Consider the following 20,000-nt stretch of genomic DNA (forward strand, 5'->3'; position numbering starts at 1 on the left):
TTTAGTTATAGTTAAAATATGTTTAGCTTTATATGTTATTATATTATGTTGTAGTTATATTACGGGGTTGGCTTAGATTATAGTCATATTATGGTTTGACCATAGTTAAGTCTGTTTAAGACATTGGCTATGGTTAGGTTAGGTTAGGCTAGGTTAGGTTAGGTTAGGTTTGGTTAGGTTTGGTTAGGTTAGGTTAGGTTATGTTAGGTTAGGTTAGGTTAGGTTAGGTTAGGTTATGGATAGATTAGGGTTGGCTTAAGTTATGATTAGGTTATAATTAGTTTAGTCTGTGGTTGGATTATGATTAATCAAGGTTAGTTGAGGTTATGATTTGGTTATAGTTACCATATGTTATCGCAAGTTTAGGTTATGGTTAGGCTAGGTTAGCTTAAGTCAAGCTAGATTACGTTAGGTTAGGTTTGTACGAACAACAGGCCCCAGCAATGGGCGGATATCATGTAAATACGTTATATAGATTCCTTTAGTCTATAGAAGGGTTATATCTTAGATAAATAAAATCGCCGGGCGGCAGTTGGAATGATACTTTAGTCGGTGAAAGGATTAATCAAGATAGGCTCGAGGAAGGTTTAACAATGTGGCTGCAGAAGTGTGCTTCATCACTTGAGCAAGTCGTAAAACTCAGTGAAAAGGTTAGAGGTAACAGCTGTCTGCATCGACTTTACCCAGACCGCAGATAATGCATTCCGATAATCTTATGCGCTCTGTGAAATTATGCAATACCTGTCTATAGACATATGGTTATCACAGGCGAATACTGTACAGATAGTCGAATGCCCCCTTGGGTATGGCCAGATGGTAACTTTCAAACTGAAAATGCTTCGTATATTCATAGGCGAATTTACCTTGATAGTTGAATGACCTCTAGTAGTATATTAAACAATCTTTCCTAATGTTATTAATTTAAACGACAACTTTTTTTTTTTATCTGAATACTGAAATGCCCCGTTTTTAGGCAAAAACTTCAAAGGAAAATATTTCATACATCCCAGTGGTCGAATATCCCTGACAGTTAAGCGACCCGTTTTTGTCGAATACCCTCAGGCCTATCCTAATTCTGGAAGCTTCTTTAGCTTAATGAATCAAAGTTGAGTAGTCACAAATATTCTGGTTATTTTCTCGTATAGATAATATCGTGTGGATTTAAAGTTCTGCACTCCAAGATTCATATTCAAATACTTTGGAAAAGTATACCTGCGAAACTAATCAGGAATAAACTCAGACTAAGACTCCTGTGTTTCATAATCCCTCTTACGTCAACCTGTCAGAATGTCTTAACATCAGCATTCAAATACATAGACGTACGTGATAATTGTGCAAATACAGATGATCCTAACTTACAATAGAATTAACAATTGTCTAGTATGAATGACACAAATCTAAGATATATATATATATATATATATATATATATATATATATATATATATATATATACATACAATATGCATAACCCCAAATAACCCTAAAACTCTAATCCTTCTTTTCCTTTGATGACTTTGTACAGACTTGCAGGTTCGTAGTTCTTCATATTCATTGCGACCAGTACCAATTTGAAACTAAACCATATTGCATCCACGTGACAACATATTGCCATGACTGCTGTCGCTTTCGTCTTTAATCTCTGTGCCATATTGCTTCCGTAGATGAGGCAAAGATATATTTTCTCATTCAGGCCACTAGACGCATATGTGCAAAGGAATGTATGAAGCAATAATTGAACGGACCGTGTGTGTGTGTGTGTGTGTGTGTGTGTGTGTGTGTGTGTGTGTGTGTGTGTGTGTGTGTGTGTGTGTGTGTGTGTGTGTGTGTGTGTGTGTGTGTGTGTGTGTGTGTGTGTGTGTGTGTGTGTGTGTGTGTGTGTACACACGCTCGTGTCTATGTGATTCACCATGATCTTGAATCACGTATTGGACTTATGATCGACAGTTATTCCCCTCGCGGAAGAGAACTCAGAGCTCGTATATGACCGATCTATGGGTAATACTGTGACCTTACACACACACATACCACCCAACTCCTCTCCTACGAGAGTTGGAGTAACAACTCGCAGCGCAGCGATACTGAAATAACTATAGCCCTGGGCGGGAATCGAACCTGGACCTCCGTAGTGGCAGCCGGGAACTCTACCAACTGCGTCAACTGTGTGTGTGTGTGTGTGTGTGTGTGTGTGTGTGTGTGTGTGTGTGTGTGTGTGTGTGTGTGTGTGTGTGTGTGTGTGTGTGTGTGTGTGTGTGTGTGTGTGTGTGTGTGTGTGTTTGCGCATTCGCGTGTGTACGTGTAGTATACACCTTTACAAAAATTATTCCTCGCTTCTGGCTCTGCATTCTTATGTTCTTTGAGCATCAGAGATACAGGAATTAAACTAATTCTCGAATTCATTTTTATTTCCTGAATGTCCCGGGGTCAGTAAAGCTATTAGCTTGTGAAAGCAAACTAGCAGAGAAAAAAAAATGTATTTTCATCCAGAATGATAACCCAAATAGAATTTGCATTAAGAAATTCTCTCTGGAGGTGATTATTCGCTTGGAAATCGGGGCCGTTTTCCTTTGGCGTTCCGAGCCGAGCGTCTTTGGACCCTTGGCGCCTCTTCGGATTGCCCGCCTGGATTTCCCATTTTCCACGCGTTGGCTTTCGCTTCATTTGAACTCTCCCACCGCTTCTTGGTGCCTCCTGGAACGTCCAGATTGGTTTGCTCTGGGTTTTTATCATTTATTTTGGTTTATGAAATTTTTGTCGTGATTTGCTTGTCTTTTTTTTTTCTTCTAGTTTATCGTGTTTCGCTTTGATTTAGTTAACTGTTTGCTCTGGGTTTTTATTATTTATTTGGGTTTATGAAATTTTTGTCGTGACTTGCTTGTCTTAATTTTTTTTTTTTTTTTTTTTTTTTTTAGATTATCGTGTTTCGCTTTGATTTATTTAACTATGTTTGCTCTGGGTTTTTATTATTTATTTTGGTTTATGAATTTTTTTGTTCATGATTTGCTTCTCTTTTTTTTCTAATTTATTGTGTTTTACTTTGATTTATCTAACTATGCTCTGGGTTTTTATCATTTATTTTGGTTTATGAAATTTTTGTTGTGATTTGTTTGTATTGATTTTTTTTCCTAGTTTATCGTGTTTCACTTTGATTTATTTAACTGTGTATTTTTCTATTTGTTTATTTATCTATTTATTCACTCATTTATTTATTAATATTTTTTCCTTGTTCATTCAATTCATATTCAATCGTATATATGTTTATCTATCCATATACGAACTTAATTGTTTATGTATTTGCTTAATCATTTGTTATCTATTTTTATTCATATTCTATTTTTATTTATTTATTCATTTATTTATTTATTTATTTATTTATTTATTTTGGGGGGGAGGGACGATGACGAAATAAACATCTGAATCTCTCTTCTTCACTTCCCTTCTTTAATTTTGTCCCTTATGTTGGACTGGCAACACAGGATTTGTGTCATTCTTGTATTAGGGACTTTAATGAGACCCTTACTGACCAAAACCACTCAACATTTTTTATGATTAAAGATTGATACAACAATATACAAACAATGTATATGCTCAGTGATGAATTCTGCAACCCCTATGTGGGCTCCTAATCTTATTTAGACACACCACATCACCCTACAGACTATACAAAACAAAGCCCTAGAGACAATTACAAGTTGCACAAATACAACATCTACAGACCATTTACAACATGAAAGTCCTCAAATTCAAGGATTACTATGACATGAGAGGCACACAAATACTTGCCGCAGCCTCCACAAACACATCACACCTGCTACACTACATAGCAGAACACCCACACACACCATGAAACATTAAAACAACACCCAAAGACCTCTATCACACACAGATACTCTCTTCTCTTCCTCCACAACCACCAAATACCAGCCTCCGGAAACATATTCATAATCATATCACTCACCGCTCCATTAACACACTGAAAGACAACACATTGCTGCATGCCAGACCCCCTGATATCCACCCTTCTGAATCCTCTCTCCCACGAAAGGACAGAGTCCACCTGGCCAGACTGCGGTGCGGCCACCACCCAGCACTTCTAAGCTACCAGAAGAGGTTGGATGACCGCATTGTGAACAGCTGCCCAGGATGTAACACTTCACCCCATACCATACAACACATAATGGAAGACTGCATTATACACAATCATGCACGCAAACAACACAACATACACTCTATAAAGGATTTGTGGAAAAACCCGGTTTTGGCTGTGGCATTCCTTGGGGAGACGGGACTGCTCGGACAGACAGTCTAGGGAACGACAACAACAACAACAACTAACTTTAAGCCATGGATGACCTACTTCAACGAAGGCCTCATTGAAAACAGATCTGATAAATCCTGCCCGTAGGACATGCAACAAGTTAGAGACATTACAGCTTCGGTAACACTGGGGATCTTGTTGGTGGATGTGTGTACACTGCAGTGGACATTCGGTGGTATTCTTAAAAAAATCCTTATATAGATCTTGTATAAACCCTTGGAAGGGAAAGATTTATTTAAGGAAATATTATTTAAGAATACCACCCTAAGAATCTTACGGTGGTACTCTTAGAAAAAAAAAAGAATAAATAAAAAAATCCTTATATAAATCTTTCCCTTCCAACGATTTATATAAGATTTATATAAGGAAATATCTTTTTTATGAATACCACGGTAAGAATCTTACTGTGGTATTCTTAAAAAAATATTTCCTTATGTAAATCTTTCCCTTCCAAGTATTTGTATAAGATTTATATAAGATTTTTTTTATTTAATTTTTCTTTATTTATCTATTTTTAAGAATATATAAGATTTTTTTTTTCTTCTAAGAATACCACCGATAAACAAATCACGAGTAGACGTCTTCTAACAGATCTTCGTATACCATCTCCCCCAATACGGTTGGCCTCTAGACAGAGGCTCTCATTACTCGAGAGACATATGAGACACTTCCTCCTCGTCTTCTGGAATACTGCCTCCGGTCACATCACCGACGCCTCAAGATTCCCTCGAGTTCCATTAGGAAACTAAATGGAAAGACAAACACTGTCTCGGCCTCAATCCGCCACGGCTTCCCCTCTTGTAGAACCCCACACCATCTCCCATCAATATCCATTTCCTTTCCTTCCACGGACGCTCTTTGAGGTTCTGTCGGTAGAGTTCGGTTCTCGTCCTCAATCCGCCACGTCTTCCCCTCTTGTAGAACCCCACACCTCCCATCAATTTCCATTTCCACGGACGCTCTTTGAGGTTCTGTTGGTGGAGTTCGTGTCTTAGTGATTCAGTTGGAACTGTTCTTCAAGTAAACATTTGAGACATAGGTCTACAAAAACGCACACATCCACGCGCGCGCACACCTACGCACACGTTCATACACGCATGCGCTCATGCGCGTGGGCGTTTATATAGAAGACCTATATCGTATTCCAAGGTCTCAACTATCCAGAGTTAGTGATTACTCAGCTCTTTCCCGCCTAACTTAGCCTCCCTTCCCCCGTCCATCTTTTCCTTCCTTCTCTCCCCTCCTCCCCTGAATCTCCTTCCTCATTTCTCCTCCAACCCACATGCTGTAGATCTATAAACGCACGCACGCACACACACACACACACACACACACACACACACACACACACACACACACACACACACACACACACACACACACACACACACACACATATATATATATATATATATATATATATAATATATATATATGTATGTATGTATATATGCATGTGCGTATATACGTATGTATTCATACGTGTGTGTGTGTGTGTGTGTGTGTGTGTGTGTGTGTGTGTGTGTGTGTGTGTGTGTGTGTGTGTGTGTGTGTGTGTGTGTGTGTGCACATATTTTTCTCTTCATACTCCCGCTGAATGGTTGAAGTTTTTGCTTATCTTCCTTTTCACGACCCTTTTGGAGATTTCATCTGCTTCGTATCTTTCCTTCACATGTTTTCATTACACTCCTGCTTCTCCTTTCCAAGCACTGTCATAGTAAGACTGTGCAGTAGCCCAGTGGAAACCACGTCGTTCGATTCCCGGGATCCACTACGGACTGACCGCGTCGGTTTCCAACAGCCAGGCGGGGAGGCGACCAAACATCGGCACAAAAAAAAAAAAAAAAAAACAGCGGCTTACCGCAACTTACAGGGCTTTGCCATAACAGGGGTTTCTCACTTCCCACTGCGTGTGAGTGGGTTGGTGAGATTAGTTCAGTTTTATTTCTATCATATGAAGTACTTTGTTCATCCTATTTCCTCTTTCTACATACTATATACATGTATGTATGTATGAATGCATGTATGTATGTACGTATATATATGTATGTAATGTATGTATGTATGTATGTATGTATGTATGTATGTATGTCATCTATGGCATGTATGGTATGTATGGTATGTATAGTATGTATGTATGTATGTATGTATGTATGTATGTATGTATGTGTGGGAGGGGTGTGTGCCTGTGTGTATGTGTCTGTGCCTTTGTGTTTGTGTCTGTAAATGAAAGTAATCTCCCCAACGGTGATTTCAATCACAATGTAATTACGACTTTATGAAGAAACCGAACCATTTGGTCACTGCGACATTTTCAACAGTGTATTTCTGGGTACTTTGTCTTCTTTTTCTTTTATTTTTCTTCCTTTTCTTCTTACTCTTCTTTTTCTTCAACTTCTTCTTTTTCATCTTTTTTCTTTTCTTCCTTTTCTTTTTATTCTTCTTTTTCTTTTTCTTCAACTTTTTCTTCTTCTTCTTCTTCTCCTTCTTCATTTTCTTCTTTTTCTTTTTCTTCTTCTTTTTCTTCTTCTTTTTCTTCTTTTTCTTCTTCCTCTTCATCCTCTTCTTCCTCTTCATCCTCTTCCTCTTCATCCTCTTCCTCTTCCTCTTCCTCTTCCTCTTCCTCCTCTTCCTCTTCGACGCTAGTTTCATTTACTTAGATGTAAAAGATAACGAAAAGTAATACAAACTGTTATGAAACTTTCTATTGAATCCCCAGTTGGGCACAATTCAATTTTCTTTTTTCTTTTTTCTTTTTTTTCTTTCTCTGTCGGTAAATGAAAACGAATAGATTGCTTCTAGCGAAAAAGAGGAATATGATGACTACTACGCAGGTTACAAATGTTTTGTGTAGAAGCAGATAATATTTTTTCTTGGGTTTCATGAATTACGTGTTTCTTAAAGGTTGCAGTTTGCCTTTAATTCTTGTTGACTGAAGGCGTTTTTTACTATTATTTTATTTTATTTTATCTTATTTTATTTTATTTTATTTTATTTATTTTTATCTTATTATTTTTGTAAGATAATATCAGGCAGTTAAGAGTCTTCACAATAAAAGCCGACCTGCTTGTCAAAAATATATAAGTAAATAAATAAATAAATAAATAGATGAATGAATAATTAGATGATTGATTAAATGAAATAATAAATAGGTAAGAAAATAAATAGAATAAATAAATGAATAAATAAACGTTGGAGGTCAAAAAATGCGCTACATTTTTTTCTTTTTTTTTTTTTACTGGTGATTTGGAGCAAAAAAAGTATCACATTGCAAATATTCATTCATAAAACGTTCTGTGATAATGAGCTTACAAAATATTGCAGCATTATTGAGATGAGATGGCAACATACAATATGTTTGTTTTGTTGAAAGCTTACTAACAACTGCTAAAAAAAATAGTGAAATGCATATTTTTCATATTATTGTCATCAACGCGGTGCATTGTGTAATCGGCTTCCATTCTATGGTATTCCATTTTTTTATGGAAATTTTCCACTGCTTGTATTTCTCCTATGCAGGCTTTAAGCCTGTAAATTGTGTTTGTTTGTTTGTGTGTGTGTGTGTGTGTGTGTGTGTGTGTGTGTGTGTGTGTGTGTGTGTGTGTGTGTGTGTGTGTGTGTGTGTGTGCGTGTGTGCGTGTGTGCGTGTGTGTGTGTGTGTGTGTGTGTGTGTGTGTGTGTGTGTGTGTGTGTGTGTGTGTGTGTGTGTGTGTGTGTGTGTGTGTGTGTGTGTGTGTGTGTGTGTGTGTGTGTGTCTGTGTGTCTTTGTGTCTGTGTGTCTGTGTGTCTGTGTATATGTATATATATATATATATATATATATATATAATATGTTATAGTGTGTGTATGTGTGTGTGTTTGTACGTACATATGTGTATGTGTGTTTATTTGTAGAGTAGATAAAAGCTTTCTGTAGCGCACTGACTAAAAAAAATTTCCAACTCTATTAACTCCCCGCCCCTATTTTAGTATTCAGCAATAAGAATGTTGATTCAAATGTCATGTGTTATATTGTTTCTAAAGTATTAACCTGTAACATCACTTTTTTACTCATTTTTATTGAAAACTCTGCGCTTGACTTAATCTATCACAATGACATACAATCTTGGAATACAAAGTGTACATGACATTTATTCTAAAACTAAAAGGGCGAGGACGATATAACATGACGTTGTATAACTTGGATGGTGGTGAGAATTGTACGCCAGGAGGCGCTGAGTAGGTGGAGCCAAACCCGTCACCTCTGCCCTATGAACTTGGACTGTTGGAGCAGGTAGCCGTCACTGCTGGGCAACGGAGAGGAGTGCGGGAATTTGTGACGTTAAACCATATCATCAAGTTTACGATTTAACTTAACCAACATCTTTGTAAGAGAAAGAAGGCCTTCGGTAGTTATATTTCGTTATTTTCTCATCGTCTTGAGCAGAAAATCTTGCTTTCAAGTGTGTTGATTAATTTACGGTCTGGCCTTAACTGAACGTTTTTGTGAAATATTGATTCTAGTCGCGTGGTCTCCTTCTCCATCTCCTTCTCCCCCTCCTCATCCTTCTCCTCCTTCACCTCCTCCTCCTGTTACTCCTTACTTCCTCCTCCTCCTCCTCCTCCTCCTCCTCCTCCTCCTCCTCCTCCTGCTACTCCTTACTTCCTCCTCCTCCTGCTCCTCCTTACTTCCTTCTCCTCCTGCTCCTCCTTACTTCCTCCTCCTCCTCCTTCTCCTCCTCTTCCTCCTCCCTCGTCCTCCTCTTCCTCCTCCTCCTTCTCCTCCTCCTCCTTCTCCTCCTTCTCCTCCTCCTCCTTCTCCTCCTCCTCCTCCTCCTCCTTATCCTCCTCCTCTTTCTCCTACCACTGCTTTCTTCCTCTTCCTCCTCATCCTTTTCCTACTCCTGTTTTCCTCTCTTCCTCCTTCCCCTCCTCCTCCTACCCTCCTCCTCTTCCTCTTCTGTCTCACCCACTTCCTCCCCTCCACTCCCTTGTCTTCCCTTTTTTTCTAACTTGAGCAACATCTGACCAAGAACTTGAACCCGACTGTTGAGCGGCGTCACCTCCGTTGTTTGCTCAACTTACGATAAGATATTTATCGAAACAAGTTGGCGAGAATAACCCAGACTTGGCCGCAAACTCATTACAGATAAGTTTGCTAATTCTCCTCCTGATGGGGTGATGCTGCTCGAGCACAGGAGAGGAGGAGTCGAGGATGCTGTGGGACAACGTCTTATCCAATATAACTTACAGACACCACCACGTGTCCTGTTAGAACATAAGAACATAAGAATGAAGGAGACTGCAAGAGACCATAAGGCCTACACTAGGCAGCTCCGTATCCATCACCACCTGTCATCCCCATCCATAAAGCTGTCTAATCGTTTCTTAAAACAACTGATAGTTTCAGCGCTTACTACATGGTTACTAAGTTTATTCCATTCGTCGACCACCCTATTAGTAAACCAATTCTTGCCTGTCTCATTTTCTGAGTGGAGCTACGCTTATAAGATATTAGATGTTTAGTTTTTGGTTTGTTTTTCTGTGATTTTTTATTTCTGAGAAGAAAGATTCTATTACTGTTGACATTGTACCACTGCAATTGTAGCTACATGATCAGTTGTTAAACAAGAACAATTATCTGATTGAATTTTTTTAACCAAGTCTTTACGATCAGCAAATATAAAATGGGACTATAGCGTACGAACGGAACGAAAAAAAAAAAAATAAATAAATGAATAAATAAATAAATGAATAAATAAATAAATAAATAGATAGATAAAAAAGAGAGACGACAGTTCATCCCTTCATGTACACGTACAAAATATGTAAAAACAAAGTGTCAGAAATTTGATGGTGCAACAGAAAACGGCATTGAAAGAAAACGAATGAATAGAGTAGACCACTGTTGAGATGGTTTTGACATGTGGAAAGAATGAATGATGAAAGACGAACACGTAGCGTAGAAAGCAGAAATGAATGGAGGCAGGAGACTGCGTACTATTTTCTTTTCTTTTCATCATGAAAAATATCTTATGTTGAGTATTTCACCCTCCCGCCCACCACTCCAGGGAGGTGTTGGTTTGTAATAAATCTAATTTCGGTTGACGCCAACCGATCGTATCCAGTTCAGAAGGTGTCAGCGTGACAAACGGTTAAAACCGGTTAAAACCGGTTCGTGTGAGTTATCTTGGTACCTCAGTCTCGTTACGGATCACCGACATCGCGTCCGAAGCTCACTCATGACTTCGAAGAGAATTCTTCGGCCGAAGAACTGGGGGGAGATTTTGTCCCAATCACTCGACCGTGACTTATGAAGAGCTGGAGAACGCACACACACACACATACAAACACGTACGCACACACAGAAACGCGTGCGCACACACACACACACACACACACACTAGTGCGCACACACAGACACGCACACACACACACACACACACACACACACACACACACACACACACACACACACACACACACACACACACACACACACACACACACACACACACATAAATACATTCATACAGGTGAGAGAGAGAGAAAGAGAGAGAGAGAGAGAGGGGTGGTGGTAGAGAGAGAGAGAGAGAGAGAGAGAGAGAGAGAGAGAGAGAGAGAGAGAGAGAGAGAGAGAGAGAGAGAGAGAGAGAGAAAGAACTTCTTTATACACTACCTAGTTGTAGACTTCGGTAAGCCTCATATTCAGTTACCAATTTTGTCCTTCGATTCGGGCGAGCACAGCACAGAACTCTCCCACGGGAGCTGGCAGAGCCCGACTTGCCTTCGCTGTATTTCCAAGACCACCAAATGAAATAAACTGCAATTTGTGAACCACTTGAAATTTGAAGGGTGCTCGAATTTGCGGTACTTCGAGGGGGAAGGGAGGGAGGGAGGAAGGGAAAAAGAAGAAGAAGAAGAAGAAGTAGAAGAGGAGGAAGATGAAGGTGAATGAGATGATCAAGAAGATGAGGAAGAAGATGAGGAACAACATGAGGATGAAGATGATGATGGTGATGATGAAAATGATGAAGATGATGATTGAAGATGATGATGATGAAGATGATGATGATGATGATGATGATGACGAAGTTGATGATGGTGATGATGATGATGATGATGATGAAAGAGGAAGAAGATAAAGATGAAGATGAAGATGATGAAGATGATGAAGATGATGAAGATGATGATGATGATGAAGATGAAAAAGATTAAGATGAAGAAGATGAAGAAGATGAAGAAGAGGAAGAAGATGAAGAAGAGGAAGAAGAAGATAAAGAAGAAGATGAAGATGCCAAAGAAGATAAAGATGAAGAAGATGAAAAAGATGAAGATGAAGATGAAGAAGATGAAGATGAAGATGAAAAAGATGAAGATGAAGATGAATATAAAGAAGATGAAGAATAATATGGACTGAAAGAGGAATTGGAAACGAGAAGAGGAACATGAAGAAAGAGAGGAATGTTACTGAAGAAAGGGACTGGAGTCCTACAGGTTTCCAAACGACAAAGAATTTAATAATAGAAAGAAATTTGAACGCTGAAGCAGTATGTCAGAAGAAACATTTCAGGCGAGGGGAATATGAAAGGAGGGAGGAATATGAAAAAGGGAGAAATATGACTGACAGGAAGAATACGTTGAAGGGAAGAAATGAGACAGACGGAGGAATATGACATATTGTGGCATAGAAATGAATTAGGAGGAGGAATATGATCATGAGAATGAGGTTGATAATAAAGAGGAGGATATAAGGAAAGAAAAACACAAGGGGGGGAATAATATAACATTGGTAGGGATGTCACTGTAAAGCATATAGTTATGGTTTGGGGTAATGTGACGAGCGAAGTAGTTCTGAATTTGTGTTTTAAGCTCAACAATTCTCATTAGACGCCAATCAATTTCTTCCACCCGAGTGACGAACCCGGTTTGGATGACGTCATAGTTGACCTTGACCCCAATTAGGCCAATATATATGCCCAACTTGACCCAACAAAGCGTTTTATGACCGGTGACGTCATATCCTTACAGAATGATGACGCAAACGATCATGACGTCATAAATTGTCATTGATTACGGCGGCATTAATTGCCGTCATCGACTATGACGTCATAAATAGTGTGGCGTCTTCGATTATGACGTCATAAGTGTGTCGTCATTATGACGTCGTAAAATGTGTTGTAATCGATCATGACGTCATAAATCGTGGAGGGATAGCATAGGAACGTCATTCAACGTTGGTTACTTCTACTAAGTGATCATATAAAAGCGACGTTGATGGGGACTTCTTAAAAAGTGTACTAGTAAAATGTCTAATCGTCATGCTACAGTAACTGGATTAGCCCAGGTCAAATCCGGTCAGGTTAGGACAAATCAGATAAGGTTAGATTAGGTGAAGCGGGTTTGTTGGGCAATATGACACAGAACCACAGGAACAGTATTGAAAGGGTCAAAAGACCATTTGGTCCACACAGCAGTTACATTGAATATTGAGCATATTTTTTGTGATGCGTAGTTAAGTTTTGTTTTGTGTTACACATAAAAAATCAGAAAATTGGAAAACTATCATCAGTATCAGAAGAGTCGCTCAAATGTAATACAGATATATAGGTAGGCTAAATAGATGTAACACACGAGAGATAACAAAGTTTATCATTTATTTTCTCCCGTGTTTTTTCTTGCACATCAATAATACACACATATATATGTGTGTGTGTGTGTGTGTGTGTGTGTGTGTGTGTGTGTGTGTGTGTGTGTGTGTGTGTGTGTGCGTGCGTGCGTGCGCGCGCGCGTGTGTATGTGTGATAAAAACAACGTGTATAATTTCCGGTGGCGCGGTTGTTTATTACAGAAAACGTGATGTAAATTTAAGGGTGACCTTATGGATTCATTTATTTCGTAAGGATCTGATAATTTGTTTAATAAAATAAAGGTAATCATTCCTAAGTAATTATTATGCAGTCTAAACAGCATCAGACATCTGAAACAATGGTATGGTAATCACTATGTGAATATAAGTTGTTTCTGCATAAATTAGAAATGTATAAATATTGCTACGTAACTACTGTGTGGTTGTCAAATCGTTAATTACTGCCTATAAATTCAAAGGACATTTGACACATTAGTGACTATTCAGGATATTCAAAAAGATATATTTGGCTGTAAAGTCAGCAATGTATGCTGAATATTCATTGGAAAAAACGATATTTGTGTAGGGAAAACCAGAATATTTATTGAACCTTAACAACACACGCACATACAATAGCATACACGCACATACAATAGCATACACACACACACACACACACACACACACACACACACACACACACACACACACACACACACACACACACACACACACACACTACTCGGTGGCGCGGTTGGTAGAGTCTCCGACTGTCACTACGGAGGTCCGTGTTCGAATCCTGCCCAGGGCTGAAACAATTTCAGTATCACTGCGCTTCGAGTCGTTACTCCAACTCTCGTGGGCGGGGAGTTGGATGTGTGTGTGCGTGTAAGGTCACAGCATTACCCATAGATCGGTCATATGAGCTCTGAGCTCTCTTCCGGGAGGGAAATAGCTGTCGATCATGAGTCCAACACGTGATCCAAAGACCATGGTGAAAGGCCATGGTACATACGCACACAAACACACACACACATACACACACACACACACACACACACACACACACACACACACACACACACACACACACACACACACACACACGCACACGTATTTTTTTTACTAATCTATCTTTTATCCACTCGTTGTTGTTTTTTTCATTTTTTCATTCATTCATTTATTCAGTTATTATTTATTTAATTTTAAGATTTATTCATTTTTTTATCTATCATTTATCTATTGCTTATCTATTTATATATATATATATAAATATATATATATATATATATATATATCTCTTTCTCAAGCACAAATCACTTTTAATTCCATGCCATCGTAATCGAGACTGAGAGTCGCTCGAAGGAGGCATCCGTTGGAAATTGAAATGTGGACGAGCCGAGGATTCGAACCCAGCTAACCCGTAACAAAGTTACAGTGACGTTACGCTATCAAGAGATATATTTGCAATGGTGTAGTTGCAACCATATTTGTATTGATTTTACATTTTCATGTATGTCTCTTTTTTGTTTCATTTTTTCATGTATTTATCATTCACGAGTCAATATTGCGTGGCTGACAGAGAATGTTAGAGAAAAATCAATAAGGAAAGGCAAGATTTGAGGGAAATATTTTTGTTACCCCAAAATCTGTTTATGTAAAACTGTACTTAATATCCAGACTTTAAGAAACGAAACGAGCCAAATACTCTTAAGGAGATAAGTATCTCATACAAAACAAGAAACTTCAACAAAGAAGAAATGTATGAAAAATCTCAATATTAACTTTTTAGTAGTATATGATGTATGCTTTTAGAGCTCAAAATATACCAGTATTTTCTTTGTGTAATCACAGGAGAACTAGTAATTTGGGCCTTAATTACCCCAGAAATGTTCGGAGTTAGACCTATTAGAGGCCATTCAGTCCTAGATTAAGAGAACGACTTATTGTGTGAGAGGGGACAATGGGGGATGAACCGATAGTAATGGTGAAGAAGAAGAAAAAGAAGAAGAGGAAGAGGAAAAGAAAGAGGAAGAAGGAAAATAAAAAGAAAAGAAGAAAAAGAGGAAAACAGAACAGGAAGAGGAAAAGGAAAAAGAAGAACAAGAGGAAAAGGAAGAAGAAGAAGAAGAAGAAGAAGAAGAAATAAATAAACAAATAAAAGGAGGTAAATTCTGAGCCTGGCTTAAGCGAGAAGGTCCAAAAAAGAGAGAATGTTAGGACTGAGATGGTTTAGGCTGTTCTCTCTTTTTATATAATATTAGCCAAATTACCCGCGCGTTGCTGCGAGTTCGTGAATCATCCCTAACCTAACCATACCCTACCTAACTTTAACCCTTAACCCTAACCAAAATATATTTTTTTAAATGAAACATAGTTATCCAAGTACCTGGAGTGATAGGGTATCAGAATATACACGGTTGTGGGGGTCTATCTGCAAAACCCTAGGAGGAGTTCGTGAACATACAAACAAACAAACAAATTGACAGACAAATGAAAGATAGTAATCCAAGTACCTTGGGTTATAAGGTTTCAGAATATATATGATTATAGGGGACTATCTGCAAAAACATAGGAGTTCGTGAACATACAAACAAATTGACAGACAAATGAAAGATAGTAATCCAAGTATCTTGGGTTATAAGGTTTCAGAATATATATGATTATAGGGGTCTATCTACAAAAACCTAAGAGGAGTTTGTGAATAATCTCTAACCTAACCATACCCCACCTAACTTTAACCCTTAACCCTAACCAAAAAATATGTATTTTTGAAAATTAGATATAGTTATCCAAGTACCTGAAGTGATAGGGTATCAGAATATATATGGTTATAGGGGTCTATATGGAAAACCCTTGGAGGAGTTCCTGGACAAACAAACAAATAAACAAACAAACAGACAGACAAATGAAGGATAGTCTTCCAAGTACCTTGGGTTATAAGGTTTCAGAATAGATATGGTTATAGGGGTCTATCTGCAAAAATCTAGGAGTTCGTGAATAATCTCTAACCTAACCATACCCCACCTAACTTTAACCCATAACCCTAACCAAAAAATATGTATTTTTGAAAATTAGATATAGTTATCCAAGTACCTGAAGTGATAGGGTATCAGAATATATATGGTTATGGGGGTCTATATGCAAAACCCTAGGAGGAGTTCCTGAACAAACAAACAAATAAACAAACAAATAGACAGACAGACAAATGAAAGATAGTTTTCCAAGTACCTTGGGTTATAAGGTTTCAGAATATATATGGTTATAGGGGTCTATCTGCAAAAACCTAGGAGTAGTTCGTGAATAATCACTCACCTAACCATAACCCACCTAACTTTAACCCTTAACCCTAACCAAAATAATTCTTTTTTGGAAATGAAATATAGTTATCCAAGTACCTGGAGGGAGAGGGTGTCAGAATACATATGGTTATGGGGGTCTATCTGCAAAACCCTAGGAGGAGTTCGTGATCAAACAAACAGACAGACAGACATAGGCTACTACTTTATTATAGTAGATAGCCACTTTGCTTAGTAAGTAAAGGCTAACTGGCTGGGGAAAAACACTCAGGTATTGAGTGACTCTTTCATTTATAATTTCATTCATTCTTTCATAATTTCATAATTTCATGCTTTCATTCTTTCATTCTTTCATAATTTCATTCTTTCATTCTTTCATTCTTTCATTCTTTCATTCTTTCATTCTTTCATTCTTTCATAATTTCATAATTTCATAATTTCATAATTTCATTCTTTCATCCTTTCATAATTTCATTTCATAATTTCATAATTTCATATCATAATTTCATTCTTTCATATTCTTTCATATTTTTTCATTTTTTCATTTTTTCATTTATAATTTCTTTCATTCTTTCATTATTTCATAATCTCATGCTTTCATTCTTTCGTATTCATAATTTCATTCTTTCATTCTTTCGTTCTTTCATCCTTTCATCCTTTCATCCTTTCATTATTTCATAATTCCATCCTTTCATAATTCCATCCTTTCATTCTTTCATTCTTTCGTAATTTCATCCTTTCATTCTTTCATTCTTTCATTCTTTCATTCTTTCATTCTTTCATTCTTTCATTCTTTCTTCCTTTCATAATTTCATTCCTTCATCTTTTTATTCTTTCATAATTTCATAATTTCATTCATAATTTCATCTTTTCATTCATTCACTTATTGATTTATTAATTTTGTTTCATTTATTCATTCATTCACTTATTCATTTATTCATTTATACATTTATTCATTCATTGATATACAAAACTTAGCACTATCTGTACGGTCCTCCTTTAATCTGCCTCGGCTACGTTTGTAGGAGTACAGAAGGAGAAAGCCGTCAACAGATAATGGGGAATTTCTCACGAACAAGAGAAGATAAAATTCTCTGTAAGAGAATGAAGTAATAGAGAACTGAGGAAGAGAGACTGATGTATAGTTTTGGAGGATAGACAAGAGTGTATTTATTTATTTATTTATTTATTTATTTATTTAGTTAGTTATTTAGTTATTTTAGTATACGTATTGTCGGCCAACTCCGTTTGGCTTTAAATTTTATAAGTTCCTTTTGCGGCACCGGATAACTATATGCGGCTAAGCAACGTTCCTTGTACGTTGAAGAGAAGGCGGCGAGTTGCTATTTACGCATCCAGTATGGGTCATAGCCCGCATAAGCTTTAGGTAGCTACTACTTTAGGGAGTTTAGGGACATCCATACGGATCAGAGTCACACAGCACCCGTTTATGATTTGAGACTAACCACCACTTAAAAAAAAAGAGAGAAAGAGAGAGAGAGAGAGAGAGTTTTCAACCTCTTTTCTCCCTCCTTTTAGCTGCCCTCCTAAAATCTCCTTTATTGCCTGTATGACCTCACCTCTTTAGCGATATATTGCCCAAAGGAAAGTGGCGCTAGTTATTGAAGACAAAGTACCTAAAGACACCCCACAAGCAGGGCCGAAATAATTTCATTATCGATGTGTTGCGGGTTGTTACTCCAACTCTCGTGGGCAGGGAGTTGGGTGTGTGTTTGTGCGTGTAAGGTCACAGCATTACCCATAAATCGGTCATATACGAGCTCTGAGCTCCCTTCCGGGAGGAAAATAGCTGTCGATCACGAGTCCGACACGTGATCCAAAGACCATGGTGAAGGATTTCTTCTGCCGAACGTCAGGGTGTTCCGTTCATCTGACAATGGCCCTCCGTGAGGTGCCAAGACGCGGAAGGAAAGGTCTTCGGATCAATGAAGAAAAACAGAGGACCAGAAGAGCGAAGACAAGTTGTCACCCCGTGCGAGCTAGTAGTCCTAGCTGGGGGGAGGAGGAGGAGGAGGAGGAGGAGGAGGCGTAAAAGCTGGCAGGGACAGGATATCCGGTCTCAGAACGACTGCAACTCGCCTTGTGTATGTGTGCGCGTGTGTGGCATTAACATTAGAGAAGTGATCAGCAAAAGAGTCCTCCAAAGTGCTGGGGATCGCCCCTTCTGTAGATGTCGAGAGCCGTTGATCATTGGTTACCGTTCTGAGAAGCGTGGAGCTCTTCGGGCAGCGTGAGAGTGATGCATCGAGGAGTGCTGTGACGCTGAAAGAACGGTAAAGGAGAAGATTCACTTGTTCAAGGTCTGGTGATGAAGGTTATTTTGATCTTCAAGTTCAGTTCGTCTGTTTCAGATGTTTTATTTTTCGTCGTTTCGTCATTTGGATCGTGTTGTTTTAAAACCCAATTATAACTATTTCTCAGATTGTGGATGTATGTATATATTATCTTTATGTATGTAAATGTATACATGCATATGTACATATTTAAATGTATATGTGTATGTATATATACATGTATATGTATATGTATATGGATATGCATATGTACTGTATATGTATATGTACATGTACTCGTATATGTATATGTACAGGTATATGTACATGTATATGTACAGGTATATGTACATGTATATATACAAGTATATGTATAAGTATATGTATATGTATATGTATATATGTATATGTATGTATATATGTATATGTATTGTATATGTATACGTATATGTACTGTATACGTATATGTACATGTATTCGTATATGTACATGTACATGTACATGTATATGTATATGTATATGTCTACGTATATGTATATGTACTGTATATGTATATGCACATGTATTCGTATATGTATATGTACATGTACTCGTACATGTATATGTATATGTCTACGTATATGTATATGTACAGGTATATGTATATGTATATGTATGCGTAAGTAACCACTAGGAAAAGTAAACTAACGAAGCAGAGCGCTTTCGTGTAATTACATCTTCAGTGCAGATACAAAGAAGGAATTATAAAATGAAGAAACAAGGTACAGAGTATATGACACAGTGAAGAGGGCATTCGGAGAGGTAGGGGAAAAGTACACGAATACCCTCTTCACTGTGTCATATACTCTGTACCTTGTTTCTTCATTTTATAATTCCTTCTTTGTATCTGCACTGAAGATGTAATTATACGAAAGCGCTCTGCTTCGTTAGTTTACTTTTCCTAGTGGTTACTTACGCATTTGTGAACACATGCTCCTAGTGTTTTTATTGCATGTATATGTATATGTATATATATATGTGTGTATATATATATATGTATATATATATATATATATATACATACATATATATATATATATATGTATGTATATTCATATCCATATGTGTATTATATATACATATGTATATTTATACGTACATGTATATCCATATGTGTATGTATATGTATATGTACATGTGTATCCATATATGTATGTATATGTATATGTACATGTGTATCCATATATGTATGTATATGTATATGTACAGGTATATGTATATGTATACATGTATATACATATTTATGTGTATGTATATCAATATGTATATTCATATGTAATATGTACGTATGTATATGTATAAGTATATGTATATGTTCATATTTGTTTTTGTGTATGTATATGCATATGTATACATATGTACAGTATGTATATGTATAAGCACAGTACATATGTATATGAATATGTATATATGTATATGTATATGTATATGTATATGTATAT

The 20,000-nt window shown here is 37.4% G+C and overlaps 1 protein-coding gene across 11 annotated transcripts in view; it reads left to right on the top strand.

Annotated features, from left to right (window-relative positions):
* The window catches only part of LOC143032713 (putative 3',5'-cyclic phosphodiesterase pde-5), a 407,947-nt gene that overhangs the window by 152,650 nt on the left and 235,297 nt on the right, over positions 1-20,000 (top strand). Inside the window, exon 1 of one of the 11 annotated variants that reach the window (XM_076197624.1) lies at positions 18,344-18,519. The exons of 9 other annotated variants lie outside the window; for them this stretch is intronic. The gene's annotated coding sequence lies outside the window, so the exon portion shown is untranslated. Of the gene's footprint in view, positions 1-18,343; positions 18,547-20,000 lie in introns of those variants that run through there. One more of the 11 variants, XM_076197626.1, reaches the window with a different exon arrangement.

Source organism: Oratosquilla oratoria, chromosome 14 (assembly GCF_046742065.1).
Source record: "Oratosquilla oratoria isolate Oo_2021 chromosome 14, ASM4674206v1, whole genome shotgun sequence".
In the NCBI taxonomy this organism is placed as follows: Eukaryota; Metazoa; Arthropoda; class Malacostraca; order Stomatopoda; family Squillidae; genus Oratosquilla; species Oratosquilla oratoria.